Raw genomic sequence first — 24,165 nt, forward strand, 5'->3', positions numbered from 1 at the left:
CTGACATGCAATCTTGATAGTTGACATTCATTTTCTAATCACAATTCCAACCAAGTTCTGTTCAGTAAGACATTGCCCTTTCCTTTAAAACAAAGAAACGAATGACATCATGAATGTTTATGGCAAAGGAATGATTCATTATAGCATTAGATGCCTGAATGGAGGATATTTATGTTTGGGGTCTGAGTTGAGATGCTTTCTCTATTCACTTTAGACCCTCCATCCTGAGTGAACAGCTGTAACTTGTATACAGCTGGATCCCTGTGTGAGTGTGCAGTCCAGGAGTCAAAAACTCCCAGTTCCAACATCCCCATTTATCCAGCCTGACCCGCAGTGATTAAAGCATATAGTAGATCAGAGGATGGGTCAGGCTTCCCATCTCCGCCTCTGTTTGGAAAATCACTGCCATTTGATCCAGGCCAGTCCCAGAGGAATGCTGTTCCTGCAGATACCTTACAGGCACTGAGGCTGCCAAATGGACTTTAGGCATGAGAGCACTTTGGAACCAGGTAGGTCTGGGAAGAGGTCAGAGAGTGGCTTACACCAGGCCTGTTAAATGATGGTGGGCACCGTCTGATGTTTGGGGTGGGGTGGATCAATGGTCAATCAAGCGCTGCAATTCATACAACATTGATTTTCTTTTTCAGATTTTTTCCCCCAGCAGAGTTTGCTGTTCTTATCAGCATACTTACATATTGTACATGCTCGCATCGACAGATAAAAAGGATGAGAATAATTTTTGAGATAGGTACTTCTTTCATTTTCAAAGAGGTTCTGATCTACATACCAGTTATAAATCCCTTGAAAATCAGAATACTCCTCAATACCAACATAAATGAGCTGCTAAAAGGGATTTTAGACGAATAAATTAGGAGATGTATCGATTTACTTCCTGAATCGCGTGTTGGGATCACCTGACTTCTCCCAGACCACAGTTAACCACTTGGGCTTTGTTTATTCAGATGGAGAGAGCCGGATCTGCAAAAGGCATGGATTATAAGGAAAAATCATCAGTGGAGTCCTTTGATGTCTAAATGAGGCATGTGTAGCCCAGACCCCTCTCTTTCCCCTGCAAACCCCCTCACACACACATGCACGCACACACACATACACTGTTTATTGCTAACAGAAAGTCCCTGAATAGACAGCTAGCTCTAGTCAAACTTCAAGGGGAGTTCCAGAGCTTTCCAGGACTCCTGTAATTTATTACCAATGTCTTCATTTGGGACATCGTACTTAAATGGTAACCCATGTGTTGCAAATTATAAAGGCACACTAGGAAAATCACAGGGTTCTCTAGATTATCCTCCGAAGGGCAGTTCCTGCATCTGTTTTTTACTAACGCAGGCAGAGGATGTTGTTACTTACAACCAATTTTTAACACTGAAATCAATCATTTTCCACTGACGGGAGATTTGGGGCTTGACTCCCGAAGAAATCTTCATGTGCCGGGAAAATCATTTGTCAATCATTTGCCAGACTTCTGTATGATGTATCAGTGCAGCCCTCCAGGTTAAGCAGTGAGTGCATGTTGGTATGTTGCACAGGAGAAGTCGCACAGTCATCGAGAAACCATCCCGCAAAGTGATGAACCAAAGTAATGGAAATGCACTGTGTTGGGTAACACACATTCTAATAACCATTTCTAAAGGACAACAACTTCAACAATCTGGATATCCTAAAAGTTCTGATTACGAAAAAACTTTCAAAATAACCCAAGCCACAAAGTTTGAATATAATCTTATACCTTGCTATACTACGGGTACGTTTAAAAAGATTATTCTGTAGAAAATGTGATGAGTAGTTTGGAAGTACATTCTGTTAACTACTCTCACTGACATTAAGAGGATTATGCTAGGTAGTGGCAGACAGGAGGAGTTCTTTCTTCCTTCCGTTAAATTGAGCCTTCCTATCCACTCCAAATCTCTGCTACGTGCCTGTAATTTGCCTAAAACTGAAGAAATGTGTTAGGCATCCGGTTCAGCCTCTATGATGTGTGGAGACAGACAGATAAATCAAAAGGCTGAGAGACTGTGAGAGGGAGGGAGAGCGATTGTCTGAGGAACACGGAGAGGGTGGATCATTTGTCTCGCAGATGTATGTTGATACGGCGGTGGTGGTGAGGGTAGGCGCTGGGCTGGGGGAGTGGGGCGTCGTGGTTGCACAGCTAGTGAGAGGACATGTGGTTAGTGGTGTCAAGAGTTGTTGGTAATGGGGTAGTTGAATGGTAGGATAGTGGGATGGATCAGTGAATGTGGGTTTTAGCACAGTTGGGTAATACCATGGCCTAATACCGGGTTCCCATTGGTCACTTAAAGTTGCAGCACAGCTCAGAGTGCCAACCAGATCAATGCACATTGACTAGTACGTGCTATATACTGTAGTTCAAAGTACAGAACCACAACCAATAAGTAATAGAAAACCTCAAAAGTACTGATCCTTCCTCTTTTCCTTGCCATTTTCTTCCCTACTCTTCAAAAGACCAGGTTAAGAGTCTTCCCAGACGCAGTGGTAATTGGTCTCTGTGTTGTGACTCCTCTTTATCGCCGTCTCACTCCTGACATGTATGTTTACCAGCACTATAATCTTCAAAAAGCCTGTTAACATAAGTAGCTCAGCTTTCATAAACCATAAAGTCAGCCTCTGACTGATCCTCGGCACCAGCCTGTTTACCACACTGAGGAGCGTAAACAGCACTCTGATCATATCGCCACGTTACTCGCAGAGCCTTTCGACTGCGTGACTCGTTTTGAAATATTATTCATATTGTATTCATATTCAGGCCGGTGAGACAGGTAGAGAGAAGTTACGTGCTGTAAGTGTTCTGTTTACATGACTGCGCCTCGCTGAACTTTCTCGGTGACAAAATGTTGCAAATCAAAGGTTGACACTTCAGACATGCGAGGAAAGGGCTGTGACTGTGGAGTGCTTTAATACTCTCTTCACTCCTTCCCTCCATAAAAGACAGCACTGCGGCTATCTGGCTAAAGCTGGGGGTTAGTCCCTTAGCCCTGTGTTAAACATACACTGAAACAGACATATTTTAAACTGGGGGTAATCTCCTCCTGTCTTGCTTTCTTTGTTTTGAAGCACAAAGGGGGATGGATGGCCTGGCCCACACAGCAGAGCTGGGCTCAGTCAAATTACTTACTGTAGAAGGGACTTAGAGTCCATCAAACTCAAGGGGAGGTTCCGGGTCGTGCCAAAGCGGTTTTGGCCAAACGCAAAAGCGGATTTGAATTTCCTGGCCTGATTTTGAACTTTCTCTGTTGGTGTCCTGAAACACTCCAGTTTCACCTCAGAATATAAGCGATCACCAGGGGCGTCAGCAGGATGAGATACAGGAAGAAGCCTGGTCTCCAAACATCTGGCAGGGCCAGGCTTCCATCACTCGCTCAACCTCAGGATAAAAAAAGGCCTCAGATCTGCAGGGATCAAAGTGTGCCCTGGGTTTCTGAGTCACCGTGGCCTCCCTCAACATATTCAAATATGGTTTCCTGAAAGCAACTGGAGCCACAAGCAGACCTCAGAACACAAACGGGGAGGAAAGGGATAATGGATACCTGAAAGTCTGTGTGTTCTCTGCACACAACAGAAGTAAAGCATTAGGAAAGCCCATGGCTTATTGAAAAGGAAAAAGTTTTATCACAGCATTTAGCATTTTGCCCAAAAACGATTCCCCTGCTCTTAGGAGAGGGGAGTTTCAAACTTCATGAATGAACCTAGCTATTAATAATGAATATTTTCCCAAACACTGTTCCCAATTCATAATGGCATGACTGCTTAATTAGTTTTGCTATAAAGCAGGGAACTACTACTCCTTCCAGCATTTCCCTTTATATTCACATCACATGTCATTCATTCTTAAAAGCAGTCCCTCGTCAGCGTCAGTGATTCTTCAGAGCGGGGGTCACCTGTATCTGGCATTACCGGATTAGCCGCTATCTAACCCAGACCTGCTGTGGCGTGCTGACACTAATCCCGCGCCCGCTGGAGAGCCCTGTCTGTGTTATATTATCATGTCTAATCCACGTAATCTCCTGGCCACGCTGCTAAACGGTATTCCACCTCTGTCTCTTACCTCAGACTCCTAATAACATTAATGAAGGGCCGAGCCCCCATTACTCAGGCAGGCTAGTGGTGGGCTGGGTGACGGCCGTAATCAGCAACCCCCTACTCAACCACCCACTCAGCCTCCCAGGCAGCATGAATTAATGGAATTCAGCGCCTTGGGCAAAAAGCAAACCAAACATATGTTCAACAAATCAGGGTTTGTGTTTTTTCCTGTCACCATTGCTATGTGGGTCTATTAGAGACATTGATGGGATCTTTAGTGAAGGGCTCGGCGTGTGGGGGAATGAGGCTTTGAAGTGCTCGGTGCTTCTAAAACCCTCGCGATGAGACATCGTTTATGATGAACTGACCTAGGTTATTAAAATACCACAGAAATGATTACTCATAATACACCATCCCTTTGTTGTCAACAAAAAAATGGCAGGAAGGATTGGTAGGGATGAAAGGTTGAAAGGGGATCTGTATTAAAAATGGCACTTTATCCATTAAAGCAGGATTTCTCCTGTCTCCTTTTGTAATTACCTGCACCCGCCAGCTGTGTACTTGGGCTTACCTTGTTTACACTGTGTGTCTCGCAGACTGCCTGTCTCCCTGCAAGGCTTCACTACTGTGTCTTCTATCCCTTTGTCTCTGCTGTCGTCTCTCACTTGTCTATCATGGTTGTCGGAGGCAACCTTTAAAGAAGAGGCATAAACACAGCCTGAAGAATACTGTCAATGGAAACAGAAAATACATAGACTGACAGACAGACAGACTGACAAGTAAAAGCAGGCTGCCTATTTATTATTGGTTCATAGTCATGTCTTATTGTCATGTCTTATTATTGTTTCTTACTCAGTCACTGGATTCAAATTCATTTATTTTGAATTTACTGTTTTGGCAGACGCATTTACTAGAACCCATGAATGTGTTTTGCAATGTTAATCACATGCTAATGCAATCGCATTGGCCCCTCTATTACCCCTACCTTCCTGCAAATAGCAGCACACTGACTTAATTGTGAGGGTGAAAATAACAGCACACAGACATCCTCTCGTATTTAATTTTATCTTTAAATAAAAGAGCTATAGGAAAGTATTAATCTGCTTAACATTTCTAAGTACATCCTCCAAAGGATTTTGCTTTTTTAATCTTACATATGCTCAGCAGAGTTACTGGCAAAAACTCTACGTTTTCCTCATTTCATCCTTTCAACATCAAATGGTGAGCAGCAAAAATTGGATCAGACTTCAAAGACTATGATGTGCTCCAAGTCACGGAGTGGCTCTTCTATTTCACATATTGAATTCGAGCAGGATATCAAAGTGCTACCAAAGAACCTCAGGTCTTTACTAAAAAAGGGCTCTTACATCTGTAGAAAGAGAAGCGCAAAGACAAATCACCTCAGGGAACAGTGAGCATTTATTCTCAGCAGTGAATTTCCAGCCTTTTGATTCTTCCATTCCCGTACCACCCTGTCTCTCCTCTGAGATGGAGTTTGGAGCAAGAGAAGTCTTTTGTCTCAAGGACTCAAAAAAAACTCTCACGAATAATCTATGTTCAAGGGGCTTTGTAGAAGTACAGTATTATGAATGCCGCATGCTGAAAATATTAATTTCTCTGATATAAACTTACCTTCTCTCTATCATCACTGAAAATGTGTCTGCCATCATATCTACAAAAGGTGAAAAAGATAGTTGAGAGGACTGACCCTAAACCACCTATCACAATAGATTTAATGTGCTACAGTAGATATAATCAAAATTCAAAGACACACTACACAGGAGCAATAGAACAAAGGCGGAGAATATTATTCACATTTGGAAGTATGATGCAATAGAAACCTTAGGAGATGGACACAAACATAGACCGTGTGCACTGAGGGATATAAAAGGGGAAAGTAACAGTGTCTAGGTAAGAACACGCAGATCTTGAAAGGAGAGAATGTGCCAGATCAAGTCAAAATAAATCTATATGGAGCGATTCCAACACTGATTAAACAGAATTGTTAAGTTGAGTTTTGAAGTTGTCTCACCAGGGAATATGATTGTAAACATGGAGAAAAATTCCCAGAAGAAAAACTCAGCCCGGGTATACAACAAGCATAACATTTTCAGATGTAAAAATCTAGTAAGAGTCTGGAGAGATGCATTGCCTTGACCGACAAAGTCAACAAAAGTTGAAATGAATAAAGATTTCATCTCCTCCATCAAAATGGAGGATCTGTGCATCAGTTGGCAATATAGTGCCAAACCCAACCCACTGGGTTCACCACATCATTTCAACGTGGACATTTGGGTAATATTTGGTTGAGACGTTGATCAATGAGATTTCAACATTTATTCACCCACTCAAAAAGGAAAGACAGAAGTTTGTTGAATTCCCAATGTGTTATAACTATCCTTTCAACCATCTAAAAGCACAAATTCCAATGGAAAAACAATGTGTGATTTTTGGTTTATTTGTCATCTAAATGTGTTATCACTGCGCTTTCAACCATTTAAAAGCACAACAAAGTTAGAATACAATGTCAGATATTTTGTATTTATACAACAACTTAATGTCTTATCACTGTGCTTCATCTAATAGCACAATCAAATGACCTGGATTGCAGGTAACTGCCTGCTTGCTGGTAGCCTAGTGGTTAGAGCGGGTAGCCTAGTGGTTAGTAACTGAGAAGTTGCTGGATCGAATCCCTGAGCTGACAAGGTAAAAATCTGTTGTTCTGCCCCTGAGCAAGGCACTGTTCCCTGGGTGCCATGGATGTAATTAAGGCAGCCCCCTGCACCTCTCTGATTCAGAGGGGTTGGGTTAAATGTGGAAGACACATTTCAGTTGAATGCATTCAGTTATACAACTGACTAGGTAGCCCCGTTTCCCCTTAATATTACATTAAAAGGTGCAAGTGATCAATGCTGTATGAGATTCTGCACAGATTATTGTGAGGATTTCCAAAGTCCTGCAACCTTTGCATGCTATGTTGAGCATGCACTCTTTCTATGATTATGTATGACATTTATACTGTAGTTATAGTAACCTCAAAATGTGGCCATCTATGAGTTACTCATTTTAAGGTTGAATAAATACTGTTACATTAGTTTGTAAGATAGCCTTAACTTTAGGCTATTTACTGTGTTAAAAAAGTAATATTGAATTGTGTTTGGTTGATAATGCAACCAAATATCAACATATAAAGAGATGTATCTAATGGTTGGATAGTTTCATTTGAGCCACTGGCTCAATCCTATTCTTTAACTTTTCTTTTTGGTTTAGTTGGAGACGTGAATCCAACATGTGTTAACTTGTCGACAAGTTAATAGACGATTTACTGTATTCCAAAAGTTCAATGTATTTTCCACTGTTACGTTCCCCAGCAAGAAAACGAAAAATGTCGCTCAAACAGAAGGGGGAACTAACAAAGAGTCAGTGACAACAACCAAAAGGAAACAGGTGGGGTTTTAGGAGGTGTTCTAAAAGACACTCATGTGGGGTGTCCACTGAAAGTTGCTTTACAACAAGAACTGGGACCTAAAAAACACCCACCATGAAAGCCCACTAAACTTTCCCACTAAGAGGCAAACAAAAGAAAAACCCACACCAAGCTTTTAAGACAGGAAGTAAACCAAAAGGGTGGAGCAAAACGAAAATCGGGGAAGTCGGATAAAGGATTGTTTGTCTAGAAATCTAAATAGGGAGAGCCAACTTAAGGTGTTAACCCTCCGCATCTATCAAGACAACTGGAGCATAGGGGAAACACCTTCCCACTAACGAGATGACAAGCCAGCACTGGTGTAACACAAACTGACTAACGAGGTGACACCAAACGGTGCACCCTATGTGCTAACGAGCTATACGTGCTAAAGTCCAACCTAAAAACAGAAATTGAAAAAACAAAACTTGTAACACCACATAGATTCCATATCACAATATGTTGACACATCACGTAGAAACAACATTGATTCAACCAGTTTGTGCCCAGGGAAGGATTTTCTATGTATTTACATTCTAAAAATTGCATTTTAAACCTGTCAGTTCAGACCCTTAAAGGTCCAATGCAGTCAAAAACATCCTTTTCCTGTATTTTATATATATTTCTACACGATGAGGTTGGAATGATCCTGTGAAATTGTGAAATTATGATAATGCCCTTATAGTAGGGTAGGCCCTCATTGTAAATAAGAATTTGTTAACTGACTTGCCTAGTTAAATAAAGGTTAAATAAAAAAAGAATTTTAAAAAATTGTGTAAGAGCCGTTTGAAAAGACTGCCTGAAATTTCAGCCTGTTTTGGTGGGATGGAGTTTGGGCCTGTCTGGTGGCATCACCAGGCAGTAAATCCGTTAATAGACCAGTAACAAAGATAGTTCCAAACCTCTCTGCCAATAACAGCTAGTTTTCAGTTTTCCCCTCCCCACTCAGACCACTCCCAGACAGTCCTAGCAAAATTATTGCTTGAGAAATTGCTATTTTTGTTCCTTTTTTTACAATTTAAATTGAAAACAATCACAGTAAGGTACTTAACTGTTACCCTGAAATTATTTTAATATTGAGATAAAAACAGCTGCATTGAACCTTTAACATTTAAAGATTATGGAATAAACCAATACTATTCTAAATACTAAGACAAGAGAGAGCAAATAGGGGACTTGAATGAAAGAACAAGTGTTAAAGGAGAGTGTGAGAGTCAGCTAGGTTGGATTTGCGAGCAGCACTGGCCAGACACCATGTATACTGCAGTTCAGTTGCTGCTCTCCTGCTTTGCACATACTTCCTTAATGACTAGTCTGCCATATGCTGAGTAAACACAAACGGCGTTCAGCTCTTACATCTGGAGACCAGTTCAGAGCCCAGCCCCGTTAGCGGTCAGACAAGTGCGCTATCTTGGTGGAAAGATATTTATTAGACTTATAAAAAGGAGATGTGGTGCAAGAGGAGGAGCTTCCTGGTGGTTGAAACAACAATACATTAAAGAGGGGAGGAAATAAATCTGCCTAGTAGAACTCCGGTTGAGTGACTGGTATGCAAACCCCTTTGCCCCATGACTGTGGTCTCTACCGGAGGTCCTTTTGTAAGAACTTGAGAAAGAGCTTGACAGGGGTGCACACCAGGCTCAGATCGAATGACCTTCAAAGACAGAATATCATCCCCTATTAGGGGCATTGTGGAGGACCCTGCTGTCTGTATGGCTGAACTTTGGAGCATCCTAATCATTCGAGCCTGACGGATACATAAACACAAACAGAGACAGAGATAACTGAAACTGACCCAAAAATGCATGTCCTCGGTGGTGTAGCCTCTTGCCCCTGGGTGAAGATCGACTATGCATGGATAATAAACAGCGAGTAGCAGCAGTGGAAAAACAAGGGGGGGAGGGGTCAATGTAAATAGTCCGGGTGGCCATTTGATTAATTGTTCAACAGTCTTATGGCTTGGGGGTAGAAGCTGTTAAGGAGCCTTTTGGTCCTAGACTTGGCGCTCCGGTACCACTTGCCGTGTGGTAGCAGAGAGAACAGTCTATGACTCGGGTGACTGGAGTCTTTGACAATTTCTGTAAACAAAGATGTTATCCAGTACTAAAAGGAGGGTTTCATTTTCAAAACAATATGTGATTAAAAAGGGCAACCTCAGCTCTTTTGGATGTATCAAATTAGGGCAATTCACATTATTCAGTCAAAGGGCTTAGTGTTTTAGTTGTAAAATTTGACACAGTGGAAAAGCATGTTGCAGTACATTGTTAAGCAGCTCTATTTTCCATGGTCTAATCTGATCGATGGTTAGCAGCCCCCCCCCAGGCCCTGTCGAGATCTGAGGAGCCACCAGGCTCATACATTTGAAAGGCATCTGTTTATTTAAATAATGCAAATGCAGGCCCACCTCAAAGGCTATAAACTGCAGTCAAACACACAATGTGAGCGTGTTGGAGTGTTCCGTCGGGGGGCTGAGGCCCCACTTATGTAAGGTCGGGCCCTTTCCACAGCCCTACTGCCCACACACAAACACATCAATGTGCACTTCTACAAAGAGATAGCGAGCGAGAGCCGACAGTGTAGCTTTTCTCACACCAAAAAACCTGTTTACCCATTCCACAATGTTATATACAAGTGTTTTAATGGAGGACAATTACACAAGGTGAGCAGGCGACTGAGATGCTCCGTGTGCCAGATGAGGGCAGCCCTTAGGAGCCACATAAAACAACGCCAAGTCTCCTCCCCCAGCCCTCCTCTTTCCTCCTCAACCCTCCCCCTCTTGGCACCCTCCCTTGTCCTCCAGCGAGAGGCTCAAAGGAGTGGGGGAGGCCCGAAAAGGTTAATGTGCTCACTTTGATCTTCGTCAAGGCACACTGAGTAAGAATTAATTTACATTTCAGATGAAAAGGTTGACAGTACAAAAAGGCATCTTGTTTCTGGTATGTGAGAGCAGTGTAATAGACTGGGAATTTGAGAGAGGAAGTTGTGAGGAAACAGAAGGGATAAGCTTCTCTCTTGCCTTTACTGGGAAATAGATGAAAGGAAAAAATGATCTCAATGTGCACTGTTCTTCTGAAACATGGAGACCAAATGCTGCCCAAACTTTCAAAAGCCTTTCTTTATACATTATTAATGAATGATTACTGTTTCATGGAATGCTTATTGAGATCAATAAGGTATTTTATCAAACCTTACGATTTTCTGGCTTTTATATTAATTTCTCGTCAAAATATTGAAAGAAAACCCCCCCAAGCACATAAACTGGACATAAATTCCAGAAGTGCCCTACCGAGTGTGTTGAGAACTTCTGAGAACAATACAACAATATCTCCAGTGCTTTACCTGATTTTATGCAAACAGCTGCAGCTTCCCACTCCTTCCTGGTTTGCTTGAGATTCTGTCGGGCAGTGTGGCCCCTCCAGGCTACAGAGAGAAAAAAGCTACTGATCAACCTCAGTGAAACAACATAGACAGCACCTACAACACGAGATCCCACTTCAAAACACACCACAACCAGGTGGCAATGAGCTAGATCCCTTTGAACTCTCAGAGCTCTTATTGTCTACTCTCTGAAGCGTTGCTCTCCCCTATAGTTCACACTGTGGTTATCAAACTAATCTCTTTAACGAAAACTAGTCCAGATTATGCCAGGTGGAGGTATCCCTGACTGGATGATGGCTTCGTGGTTTCTCTTCTCCTACTCTCTGCGGTAGCGCCTCGCCCCCCAGCCAGCCCTTCATGTAGGACTGCATCACCACCACCCGTGCTATCACCTCTCTCAGCAGCAGGTTCAGCTGCTCCACATGGTAGTACTTCAGGAACAACTGACACACAGTACACCCAGGGAGCTTAACATTGAAGCACCTCAATCCATGGACAGAGTTGAGATGCCAGCCATAGGTTTGGAAACAAACATTACTATAATGTATCTGGACAGTCATCATCACTTTACCTTCGTCTTCCCTAAGACCCAGTTCTCTAGTTTGGCCCGCTCCGGTATGGCAACGGCATTCTCTTTGCTGGTGTCAGGAACCTGGTGAGCCCAGAAAGCAAGGTAGTAATACCTATGAAAAAGGGGCGAGGGAAAGATATCTGACCTTTTACTGTCTGACCTTTATCATACACTTCATGACAAAAAGTATGTGGACACCTGCTCGTCGAACATTTCATTCCAAAATCATGGGCATTAATATGGAGTTGGTCCTCCCTTTGCTGCCATAACACTCTTCTGGGAAGGCTTTCCACTAGATGTTGGAACATTGCTGAGGGGACTTGCTTCCATTCAGCCATAAGAGCATCAGTGAAGTCAGGCACTGGTGTTGGGCGATTAGGCCTGGCTCGCAGTTTGCGTTCCAATTCATCCCAAAGGTGTTCGATGGGGTTGAGGTCAGGGCTCTGTGCAGGCCAGTGAAGTTATTCCACACCGATCTCGACAAACCATTTCTGTACGAACCTTGCTTTCTGCATGGGGCACCATCAGGCTAAAACAGGAAAGGGTCTTCCCCAAACTGATGCCAGAAAGTTGGAAGCACAGAATCGTCTAGAATGTCATTGTATGCTGTAGCGTTAAGATTTCCCTTCACTGGAACTAAGGGGCTTAGCAGGAACCATTAAAAACAGCCCCAACCATTATTCCACATCCACCAAACTTTACAGTTGGAACTATGCATTCGGGCAGGTAGCGTTCTCCTGGAACACGCCAAACCCAGATGGTGAAGCGTGATTCATCACTCCAGAGAACACTTTTCCACTGCCCAGAGTCCAATGGTGGCGAGCTTTACACCACTCCAGCCGGCGTTTGGCATTTCGCATGGAGATTTTAGGCTTGAGTGTGGCTGCTCGGCCATGGAAACCCATTTCATGAAGCTCCAGACGAACAATTCTTGTGCTGACTTTGCTTCCAGAGGCAGTTTCAACTCGGTAGTGAGTGTTGCAACCGAGGACGGACAATTTTTATGCACTATGTGCTTCAGCACTCGCCGGTCCTGTTCTGTGAGATTGTGTGGCTGAGCCTGGTTGCTTCTAGACGTTTCCACTTCACAATAACAGCACTTACAGTTGACCGGGGCAACTCGAGCAGGGAAGAAATTTGACAAACTGACTTTTTGGAAAGGTGGCATCCTATGACAGTGCCACGTTCAAAGTCACTGAGCTCTTCAGTAAGGCCATTCTACTGCCAACGTTTGTCTATGGAGATTACATGGCTGTGTGCTAGATATTATACACCTGTCAGCAATGGGTGTGGCTGAAATAGCAGTATCCACTAATTTGAAGGGCTGTCCACATACTTTTGTTTATATAGTGTATATCGTAATCATATGTTTAGCTGTGAATTTATGTTTTCAGACCGTTCAGAGACTCTTCCTTCATACAAGTTTATTTAATTTTTATTTAAATCTAAATGAAATGAATTACCATGCATGGATCTGAGGCATGGGTCCACCCACAGTGCACAAAGAAAACGAGACTCACTGAGCCATGAGCCGCTAACAGAGGCCTACTGTCTGAGCTCTTTTTGAATGGACTACGCTCTCTTATTTCAATCACTACACAGATGATGCCCATCAGGGCCAATCTGTGTAAATCAACTCCATGGAATGCCTCTACTTCATTGTCTAAGGCCTTGACTGTCCTGCCTGTCACAGTTTACAAAACACCTGCATAGGACAGAGCTGATATAACTGTTTGTTCAGGGACATCAAGGCTCCCAAACTGTTGGTTCATTCCTTGTGTTCTGGTGTTCTGGTGTTCTGGTGAAACAATCGAGTTGGAAGAAAAACATATTTGAACACCCCCATTCCACAGCCTTTCATTCTAATTCCTGTTGATACCTGTTATTTCTTTGATGGCAAATACAAAGCACACTCCTTGGTAACATCAGACGAGCCTTTGATATGAGAGCACACATTTAAATCAGTTTTCCACTTCAGGTGCAGTTTAACTACTGAGTCTGTCAGTATTATTTCTGCCTGACTTGGATGGGATGGGGTGGACTCAATCGCGAGGTTGCAGTCCCGACGGAGGACAGAAAGTCAGGGACTTGCTAAGATACGGTCTCCTATATTCCAAACAATAGATGGGTTAATTCCATCCAGTAACACAATAGGACGGCAGCGTTTGAACATTTGAGAATCTAGCCCCCCTTTAACTCATGCACGCACGCACGCACACACACACACACTCTATTTGAGGGTTAACAGCCCATTGTCAGGTGATGAACTGTCACCTTTAACACTGTGAAAATAACCTCACCAACACCGTCCTAGAATTGGGACAGGCAGAAGATCCGCATATGGTCATTGAGGGTTTTCTGCAAGAAATCAGGCTAAATTAAACACACAATCTTTTAAAAGCTCCCCTGGAGCAGCGGAACTAACCAGCCGTCTCACTGCTTTTTACACAGGCCACAAGCCTAAGCTAATTACATTTGATATCGTATTAAAGCTCCCCATTGGAGGTGCCTGGAATATTTTTCAAAGGATAATTGATCAAACCTAGGTTTCCTACATTTCCCCAATGTCACGACTTCAACCGAGGCAGGCTCTCCTTCCCGTTCGGGTGGCGCTCGGCGGTCGTCGTCACCGGCCTACTAGCTGCCACTGACTCTTTTTCCTCCCCCTCCTTATGTGTTTATTTGTATCACCTGTGTTCAGTTAGTTGTTAATTAGTGTGGCTTTATTAGTCAGCCAGCCCGTACGCTTCTTTGTGCGGGATTGTTATATTGTAGCTTTTGGATTTCGGGAGTGGATATTGTTATTGTGGACTGGGTTTGTTTCTCGTGTCATTGGACCGTTGTGTATGACACCCAGTACGTCCGTGTTGGACATTTTGTTTGCCAGTTGGGTATTAAAGACTCAACATATTGAAGCTCTGCTGTTCCTGCGTCTGACTTCGCACCCCCCGACACCCAGGTCGTTACACCCAAGGACTGAGTCTGAGCAGGTCTTTTATTCTTGACAGGATTCAAGAAGGTTTAAATACCTGCTTTTGGATTTTTTGGTGTGGATAAAATCAAACCTAAGCTTAATATTTTATTAGGCCGTTTCAATGGAAGAAATCTTCTCACATTGGCAGATGTTGCCAGACATTGGGAAAACAAATAAAAACCTTATCTAATATCCTGTATCTAATAGAAAAAAGTCCGTAACCCAATTTCATCATTCATGATAACCACCCAGGGAATAATGGGCTCCTATATCAGATATAGACACTATCCAGGACAAGGAGCACAAAAACAAACCCTTCATGAATAGTAAAGAAATCAATTAAAATGTCTATCCTCAGCCTGAGTTCCTCTCTGTTTGAATTCTGCCCTTATTTCCCAGTTCCGTGAAGTGAACCCACCCAGTTAAGAGATGTAGTCTTATGCTATCACTAATGACTGCCAATTAGTGAGCCGCTTGCTCTGCTCAAGTTTTGACTCCTTTCCAATTAAGGAAGCCGTGTTTTGTGTGATGTAGCACACGCCGTGCACTTGTTCTGCTCTAACTCTGGGGTTGTGTCAGCACTCAGCGTGAGTGCACAGCTAGCGCCCCGGCGCCCAGTACAGCGCGGTTGTTACCTGTTAACAAACTCTTCAAACAGGATGCGGTGGGAGTAGCCCTGGTGGTGGATGTTCACTGTCTCCAGGACCCCAGTGTAACGCAGCTGCACCATCACCCTCCCCTTACAGGAATCCAGCGCCTGTCTGTCATCGTTGGGCTTTATGCAGCGCACAAAGTGGGGCCGACCCACCACTATCTTAGACAACAGATCCATCAGGGAGTACTGCCAACGCAGTGAGGAGACGAAGCAAGGCGACGGGGGCGGAGCAAACAAGAAAACAGGGATTATTATTTGCATTATGCATTATTTCCTAGGGTCATTGTGGAATTCCCAGATATCGCGCTGATGCTGTTTTGTCATTGTGTCAGCAAAACAATCTTCTTACTGACATTCTTATTCACGGGTGGATATAAATTGACCCAAAAATGAAAACCCTTTTCTATTTCTGTACTGTATTAGAGTTAAATGAAAAACATTGCTGAAATGGAATGATTGGGTATAGTGATGATGATGATGGTGAGGGAGATGTATACCCGGAAGTAGGAGGCCACTGTCTGTCTCCTCATGTTGGTGGTTTCCTCAGGGTGCCGCATCATCTCCATGGTGTCCACGTAAACACAAGCTGTCACCATAATTCCTTCCTCATAATGGGATGGAAAACAGTACATCGTTGCTTGTTCGGTGTTGTCTCTGTAGGGCAGCAGCACCATAAACACTTAAAGCCAACAGTGTAGGGCCATGGGAGAATTGCAGCTAACGCTGCTCTGTATAATGAGGCTTGCCATCCCAAACCAGATAGTCCTTCTAACAACGGGTTAACGAGGACGCAATATAAGCATTTTAATGGTCCTCGCACATCATGGCTTCATCAAAATGTATGACTCAATCTATATTTCATAGTAAGTCTACACAGCAAAGTGCATATCTTAATACTTTATTTAATCTTAGCACAGGGGGAAAGGTATGTCAAACATTTTCTGAATAACTTCATGGAGTAATTGGATGTTCTGACAGTTTACTATGTTGAACGCTGTTCAGACAGAAGTACCAGCAATCATCCCCTTTCTGTTCAACTACTTCTGTCCGTGTATTTTAACAAGGGCCGTCCACACGTCTGCACTAGTTCAATCATTTGTTTGCAATGATAACTTTTATGAGCTTTTCATCGGTTAACTGTTTTGAACTTTCCACCGACTTTGATTGAGCTAAAGCGAACATGCATTTTACATCAGTCATATTTCAGAGTTTGACTAACTTTTACCATGTACTTTCTTCTCACAGAGCAGGTACAGTGTAGCTGAGTGGTTCCTTTCTCTGTTACTGTACCACCAAGTCAATTTTGCTCTAACATGAGTACCCCTGAAGTACCCCACCCCCCTCATGTGTATTTTACCAGTAGGCCAATGGTCTCATGAGTCTTCTCAAGTACCCCCAGGGGTCCGAGTACCCCTGGTTGGGAACCACTGGTGTAGCTCATAAGGTGGTTTGATGCTTTTCCAAAGACTGCATTAAAATGTCACAATGTCAAACCACAGCGTAAGTGAACCCGCCACATGTTACCTTTAGTCTATCATTAGACTCAAGAAAGATGAGGTAGAAGATACAGTGAATTTGGAAAGTATTCAGACCTCTTGACTTGTTCTACATTTTATTACGTTACAGCCTTATTCTAAAATTGATTTTTTTTTAAAAACATTGATGATAATGACAAAGCGAAAACAGGTTGTATTTTTTGTGTGCAAATGTATAAAAACACAAAAAAAACCGAGGTACCTTATTTACATAACTATTCAGACCCTTCGCTATGAGACTCGAAATTGAGCTCAGGTGCATCCTGTTTCCATTGATCATCCTTGAGATGTTTCTACAAATTTATTGGAGTCTACCTGTGGTAAATTAAATTGATTGGACATGATTTGGAAAGGCACACACCTGTCTATATAAGGTCCCACAGTTGACAGTGCATGTCAGAGCAAAAACCAAACCATGAGGTCGAAGGAATTGTCGGTAGAGCTCAGAGATAGGATTGTGTTGAGGCACAGACCAGGGGAAGGGTACTAAAAAATGTCTGCAGCATTGAAGGTCCCCAATAACACAGTGGCCTCAATCATTCTTAAAAGGAAGAAGTTTGGAACCACGAAGATTCTTCATGGAGCTGGCCGCCCGGTCAAACTGAGCAACCAGAAGAGAAGGGCTTTGGTCAGGGAGGTGACCAAGAACCCGATGGTCACTCTGAAAGAAGTCCAGAGTTCCTCTGTGGAAATGGGAGAACCTTACAGAAGGACAATCATCTCTGCAGCACTCCACCAATCAGGCCTTTATGGTAGTGGCCAGACGGAAGCCACTCCTCAGTAAAAGACACATGACAGCCCACTTAGAGTTTGCCAAAAGGCACCTAAAGGACTCTCAGACCATGAGAAACAAGATTCTCTGGTCTGATGAAACCAAGATTGAACTCCTTGGCCTGAATGCCAAGCGTCACCTCTGGAGGAAACCTGGCACCATCCCTACGGTGAAGCATGGGGTGGCAGCATCATGCTGTGGGGATGTTTTTCAGCAGCAGGGACTGAGAAACTAGTCAGGATTGAGGGAAAGATGAATGAAGCAAAGTACAGAGAGATTCTTGATTAAAACCTGCTCCAGAGGGCTCAGGACTTAAGACTGGGGTGAAGGTCCACATTCCAACAGGACAACGACCCTAAGCACACAGCCAAGACAACGCAGGAGTGGCTTTGGTACAAGTCTCTTGTGTGCCCCAGCCAGAGCCCATATTTGAACCAGATTGAATAGCTCTGGAGAGACCTGGAAATAGCTGTGAAGCGACGCTCCCCATCCAACCTGACAGAGCATGAGAGGATCTGCAGAAAAGAATGGGAGAAATTCCCTAAATACAGGTATGCCAAGCTTGTAGAGTCATACCCAAGGAGATGCAAGACTGTAATCGCTGCTAAAGGTGCTTCAACAAAGTACTAAGTAAAGGGTCTGAACAGTTTTTGCTTTGTCATTATTAGGTATTGTGTGTAGATTGATGAGATGAGGGGGAAAACAATTTAATCCATTTTAGAATTAAGCTGTAACGTAACAAAATGTGGTAAAATTCAAGGGGTCTGAATACTTTCCGAATGCACAGTAAACCATAGGCTGTTCTTACCTTCAATAGGTATTTGGGAGACTGAATACAGGAAGGTGTTGTTGAGAAACATGGAAAGAAAGGAAAATACAAGAGTATAGACAAATCAAATCACATGTATTTATATAGCCCTTCTTACATCAGCTGATATCTCAAAGTGCTGTACAGAAGTAAATAATCTGACATCCCCTTTAAGGGGTACAACAAAAATCCTAACGTGAGAAGTATTTTCTTAATATACAATATTTGACAATGGACAAAATCTTAACTGGACATTATGATTTACTGAATGGTTCTCCTTAAAGGAGGTCAGTTCAGACAGTGAGAGATGAATAGAGCAGCAGAGTATTATTTGTATAAATCGCTGACAATTACTTTTATGGTACACTAAGAGCAACAGTGAGGGGGAATGTGCAAAAATCAGGTTTACAACACTAGTTTATAGGTGAGGTATAACCCCAGATAGCCTTTTCAGAGGGCTGTAGCAGGAAGTAATTGTTTATGGCCTAACTGTGGCCTCACGCTGTCTAGAGGCCTTTAACATCCATCAAACGTCTACAATTCAACATGTTGTTCTTTACAACAGGAATTGTAAGAGCAAGCTGTATCAGCAGTCAGCATTTAAAGCCTCCTTCCTCACCAGCTGTTGACAGAAGGGACCACTGAGATATGCCCCCTTTGACAATTCATCCTTGTAGTGCCAGAGGGATCGCAGTTAAAGGTAGAGCATGGTGCAAATGGACTCAAATGGTTCTCAATGTTCAAATGATTCAAATTTATCTGCTTTAATGGAAGTCACAAGCGAATGCTATGTTGTGTTTGATTTCTACTGTTTGTTTTTGATGTAATGCCTGTAATCTTATATAAGGAGTGATATGGTCTCAACTTGGATGAAATAATAGCCACCACCATGATGTTTTTGAGTTGTATAAAGGGTTAAGGGAGAAAGAACCCACCTTGTGGTGTCCTGAGCTGAGCTGGGGTGATAGTGACCTTGAGGCAGCAGTGACTCTCGCCCTGGAAGCGGCCAGATTACCTGTTCAAACCAACACAGCAAAGCAACACGTCAATACAATACCACATACAGGTGACGGAAACTTGAGTAAATGAGGGACATAAAGTATATTGAAAGCAGGTGCTTTCTCACAGGTGTGGTTCCTGAGTTAATTAAGCAAATAACATCCCATCATGCTTAGGGTCATGTATAAAACTGCTGGGCAGGCCATTATTTTGGCTAGCATGGCTATGCCCCCTATAGGATGACAATGCCTCCATCCACAGGGCACGAGTGGTCACTGAATGGTTTGATGAGCATGAACATAATGTAAACCAAATGCCATGTCCGTCTCAGTAACCAGTCAACACAATTGAACAGATTCTGGAGCGGTGCTTGAGACAGAGTTTTCCACCACCATCAACAAAACACAAAATGATGGAATTTCTCGTGGAGGAATGCTGTTGTATCCCTGCAATAGAGTTCCAGACACTTGTAGAATCTATGCATTGAATCTGTTCTGGCTCGTGGTAGCCCAACGCCCTATGAAGACACTTTATGTTGGTGTTTCCTTTATTTTGGCAGTTACCTGTATTTACAGTATACTGTCTATTATACAGAGCAATCCTTTCAATAGAAAAAGTCAACTACTGTACCCAGAGTATTACAGTTGCCATAGAGAGGAAAATCAAGTTAACTCCTGCTTTCAACAAGCATGACTCTGAGAGTAGGCCAGTTCCATTGTGGACCAGTGTGTTGGGTAATCCTTCAGGTAGACAGAAAGGGCAGTTCAGGACCAGTCTGAGCTGGATTTGATGGAATCAGTAGTACAGCTGTCTGCACAGTGGTGCTACAGTCCCTCCTGCACACGGACGAGAGGATATGAACCGAGCATATGCAAGACAGTCTGAAACATTTCAAAGTTTCTGCACAAGATGTCCAAATGTTTTCTCTGGCTATATCTTCAGAGGCTAAACTGTGATTAATAGCAGCGAAATAAGCCTTTGAAGCAGGATTGGTGACATCAAAGTCCTAATCCATGGGTGGCAGGATTTTTATAATGAGTGGGAAGTATTTTAACACATTTCAAAGGGTTTACGCCATGAATAAACAATAGCTGCACAGATGTGCCACACACACCTTAGAAAAATACGGCTCCAGAAACAGGAGGCAGCATTAACCAGGCTGCAGTGCACACTCCGAGGAAAACCTTTGTTTTTCTTGAAGCAAAAGCTGAATTGACAGACAAAAAAAATCATCCTGGATTTCATAGACCCGTACTTCAATGGACCAAGATGAGGTCATTCCTTTCATGATAATTACAACACTTTAGGTCAGCTCTCAAGGGCTAATAGATGAGAATGATTCACCTAAAACAACTATGGCCGGAAACGACACTTTTCTTGTTCCAACGGACAAACAATCCGTTCATATTCTACAGTATGACTCATACAGTTTTACATCTCTGGAGTGATAGAAATCCATTTGCCATGGATTAATTAAAAGTCAGATCAAGTCTAACTTTAGAACAGGAACGTCCTGCTCTTGCCAAAAGGCTTCACTTCATGCCAAAGGAATGTGTTGTCACATCACACACAGCTGTGGTCAAGACAGCCCACAACATATGATTTGAAACAGCATATAGTAATTTATTCAACGGTAATAACAATGACATTGTGTTTAGGGTCTGACAGTCACACATTTTGGTCAGAAAGAGAATGACATATAAGCTCAGCAGAAAAAGAAACGTCCCTTTTTCAGGACCCTGTCTTTCAAAGATAATTCGTAAAAATCCCAAATAACTTTACAGATCTTCATCGTAAAGGGTTTAAACACTGTTTCCCATGCTTGTACAATGAACCATAAACAATTAATGAACATGCAACTGTGGAACGGTCGTTAAGACACTAACAGCTTACAGATGGTAGGCAATTAAGGTCACAGTTATGAAAACTTAGGACACTAAAGAGGCCTTTCTACTGAATCTGAAAAACACCAAAAGAAAGATGCCCAAGGTCCCTGCTCATCTGCGTGAACGTGCCTTAGGTATGCTGCAAGGAGGCATGAGGACTGCAGATGTGGCCAGGGCAATAAATTGCAATGTCCGTACTGTGAGATGCCTAAGACAGCTAGAGGGAGACAGGACGGACAGCTGATCGTCCTCACAGTGGCAGACCACGTGTAACATCACCGGGGGTGATGGTCGGATTCGCGTTTATCGTCGAAGGAATGAGCGTTACACAGAGGCCTGTACTCTGGAGCGGGAGCGATTTGGAGGTGGAGGGTCCGTCATGGTCTGGAGTGGTGTGTCACAGCATCATCGGACTGAGCTTGTTGTCATTGCAGGCAATCTCAATGCTGTGCGTTACAGGGAAGACATCATCCTCCCTCATGTAGTACCCTCCTGTAGGCTCATCCTGACATGACCCTCCAGCATGACAATGCCACCAGCCATACTGCTCGTTCTGTGCGTGATTTTCTGCAAGACAGGAATGTCAGTGTTCTGCCATGGCCAGCGAAGAGCCTGGATCTCAATCCCATTGAGCACGTCTGGGACCTGTTGGATCGGAGGGTGAGGGCTAGGGCAATTCCCACCAGAAATGTCCGGGAACTTGCAGGCGCCTTGGTGGAAGAGTGGGGTAACATCTCACAGCAAGAACGGGCAAATCTGGTGCAGTCCATGAGGAGGAAATGCACTGCAGTACTTAATGCAGCTGGTGGCCACTGTTACTTTTGATTTTGACCCCCCCTTTGTTCAGGGACACATTATTCCATTTCTGTTATTCACATGTCTGTGGAACTTGTTCAGTTTATGTCTCCGTTGTTGAATCTTATGTTCATACAAATATTTACACATGTTAAGTTTACTGAAAATAAACACAGTTGACAGTGAGAGGACATTTCTTTTTTTGCTGAGTTTAGCTAGCATTGAATGCAAGGGAAGCTAGCGAGCATTTGGTCTCCCTGATCATTTTTTATATATAAAATAATAGCCAATCAGGGTTGAGCTAAACTGAGTGAGCACAGTTGTGAATGGTCCTGGCACACCAAAAAAAAGTGTAAAGGGAAGCCAGGTTGGATTTGGCTTCAAACCAATGACATCATCCGAATCCAAACGTCATGGACAGAAAAAAAATGGAATTGTTGCATCTCGTTGTGTTGGTCTTCCGGTGGCTAGCTAGCTAGCTAAAATCGTCCCATTCCTAAATTAGCCATGGATGGAGATAGGGATTTGGACTTATGGTTTTACTTAATTCTTCGTACTGGCCAATGATTATAACAACGATTCTGATCCAATCATAAACGTGTACATTGTGCCCCTAGCCTGAGAGGATGGATATTAAACATGCAGCTAGATGTAGTAGGCTGGTGCATCATTGCCCATGAAAGGAAGTTAGGCTAGCAAGCAAGCATTTTAGCCAGGTAGCCTAGGACAACAAAAACTAAAAGCAAAGGAAATGGGGATACCTAGTCAGTTGTACAACTGAATGCATTCAACTGAAATGTGTCTTCCGCATTTACTGTATACTGTATGACAGTCATAGACAGTTTCATCAACATGAAAAAGAAGAGGATGGCATTTCTGCCGTTCCTCTACAAGTAGGGTGAGTTAACATGTTTTATTCTACTTGCAAGCATTCACGCACACAAACACACACACAGACATCAGTACCATGGACAGCCACATCATATTTATATAGCTTACGTTGATTGGACTAAATCGTTTTTGGTATCTTTTAGTTGTCACTGTATTACTAAGCATAGGTGATTAGGTGAGTAGAGGCATATGAACTAACAGGTTATAGAGCAAACAACACAATTATCACAACACATAGGTCATAATATGTATTTTTTTCCCTGGCTTGGCTTCCCCAGTGATTTTACCCACACACCGCTACCGCAAACAAACAGAAAATGCACAGAAGCACACTATTGCATAAATTATAAAATCATGCAGCAGCATACCACCCTGCATCCCACTGCTGGCTTGCCTCTGAAGCTAAGCAGGGTTGGTCCTGGATGGGAGACCAGATGTTGCTGGAAGTAGTGTTTTAGGGCCAGTAGGAAGCACTGTTTCCTCTGGTCAAAATATCTATATCCCAATGCCCCAGTGCAGACTCTCTGTGGTCTCTAAAGATCCAATGGCACTTATCGTAAGAGTAGATGCGTTAACCCCGGTGTCCTGGCTAAATTCCCAATCTGGCCTTCATACCATCATGGCCACCTAATCATCCCCAGCTTCCAATTGGCTCATTCTTCTCCCCTGTAACTATTCCCCAGGTCGTTGATGTAAATGGGAATTTGTTCTCAGTCAACTTACCTGGGAAAAATAAAAAACAATATAATTCTCATTGTAAACAGGGCTAAGAAATGGAATGACAGAAATTACAATTTATGTCTGACAAAACACATAAGGGACAATTTGACATTTACTGGGGGGTGGGGGCTGGTCCTGACTCTGTAAAAAAAATACACAACCTCCCCCTTCACATGAACTCAAAATAATGTTTACGGCCGCAAATAACAATAACTGTAGCAACCCTGTGTTTATAAACGTGGCTATCGCCTTTGTCACTTGTTTTTGTGGCACAGTTGATCTCCCGCAGGGCTATGGGCCAGAAGGTTGAGGGTTCGCCGAGCACCAGGGACAAGCTCACTCTCCCTGCCTGTTTCATTTACACTACAATGAGAGCCGGCTGCAGACAATGATCAGCTACGGGGAAATCAGATTTTCTACATGTGGATGTCATATTAATAGTTATATTAAATATATGCAACAAATTTTCCACCAACTGGTCTCTGTGCCAATACACCACACAACCAAGAAACAAAGCATACCAACATCGGGAGCTTCAATATCATGGTTTGTGTTTTCAACACTACAATAAATAGACTATGTCAATCTAGACAAACAGAAAATACATCCATCCCTACTTTGTAGGCCTACCCAGTATTGAAGGCATGGCTTGACAATCT

General features: G+C 43.0%; 1 pseudogene; it reads right to left on the reverse strand.

Moving 5' to 3' along the window:
* Positions 1 to 24,165, reverse strand: part of LOC120064008 — a 98,339-nt pseudogene that overhangs the window by 18,632 nt on the left and 55,542 nt on the right.

The sequence above is a fragment of the Salvelinus namaycush genome, chromosome 19, assembly GCF_016432855.1.
Source record: "Salvelinus namaycush isolate Seneca chromosome 19, SaNama_1.0, whole genome shotgun sequence".
Taxonomy (NCBI): Eukaryota; Metazoa; Chordata; class Actinopteri; order Salmoniformes; family Salmonidae; genus Salvelinus; species Salvelinus namaycush.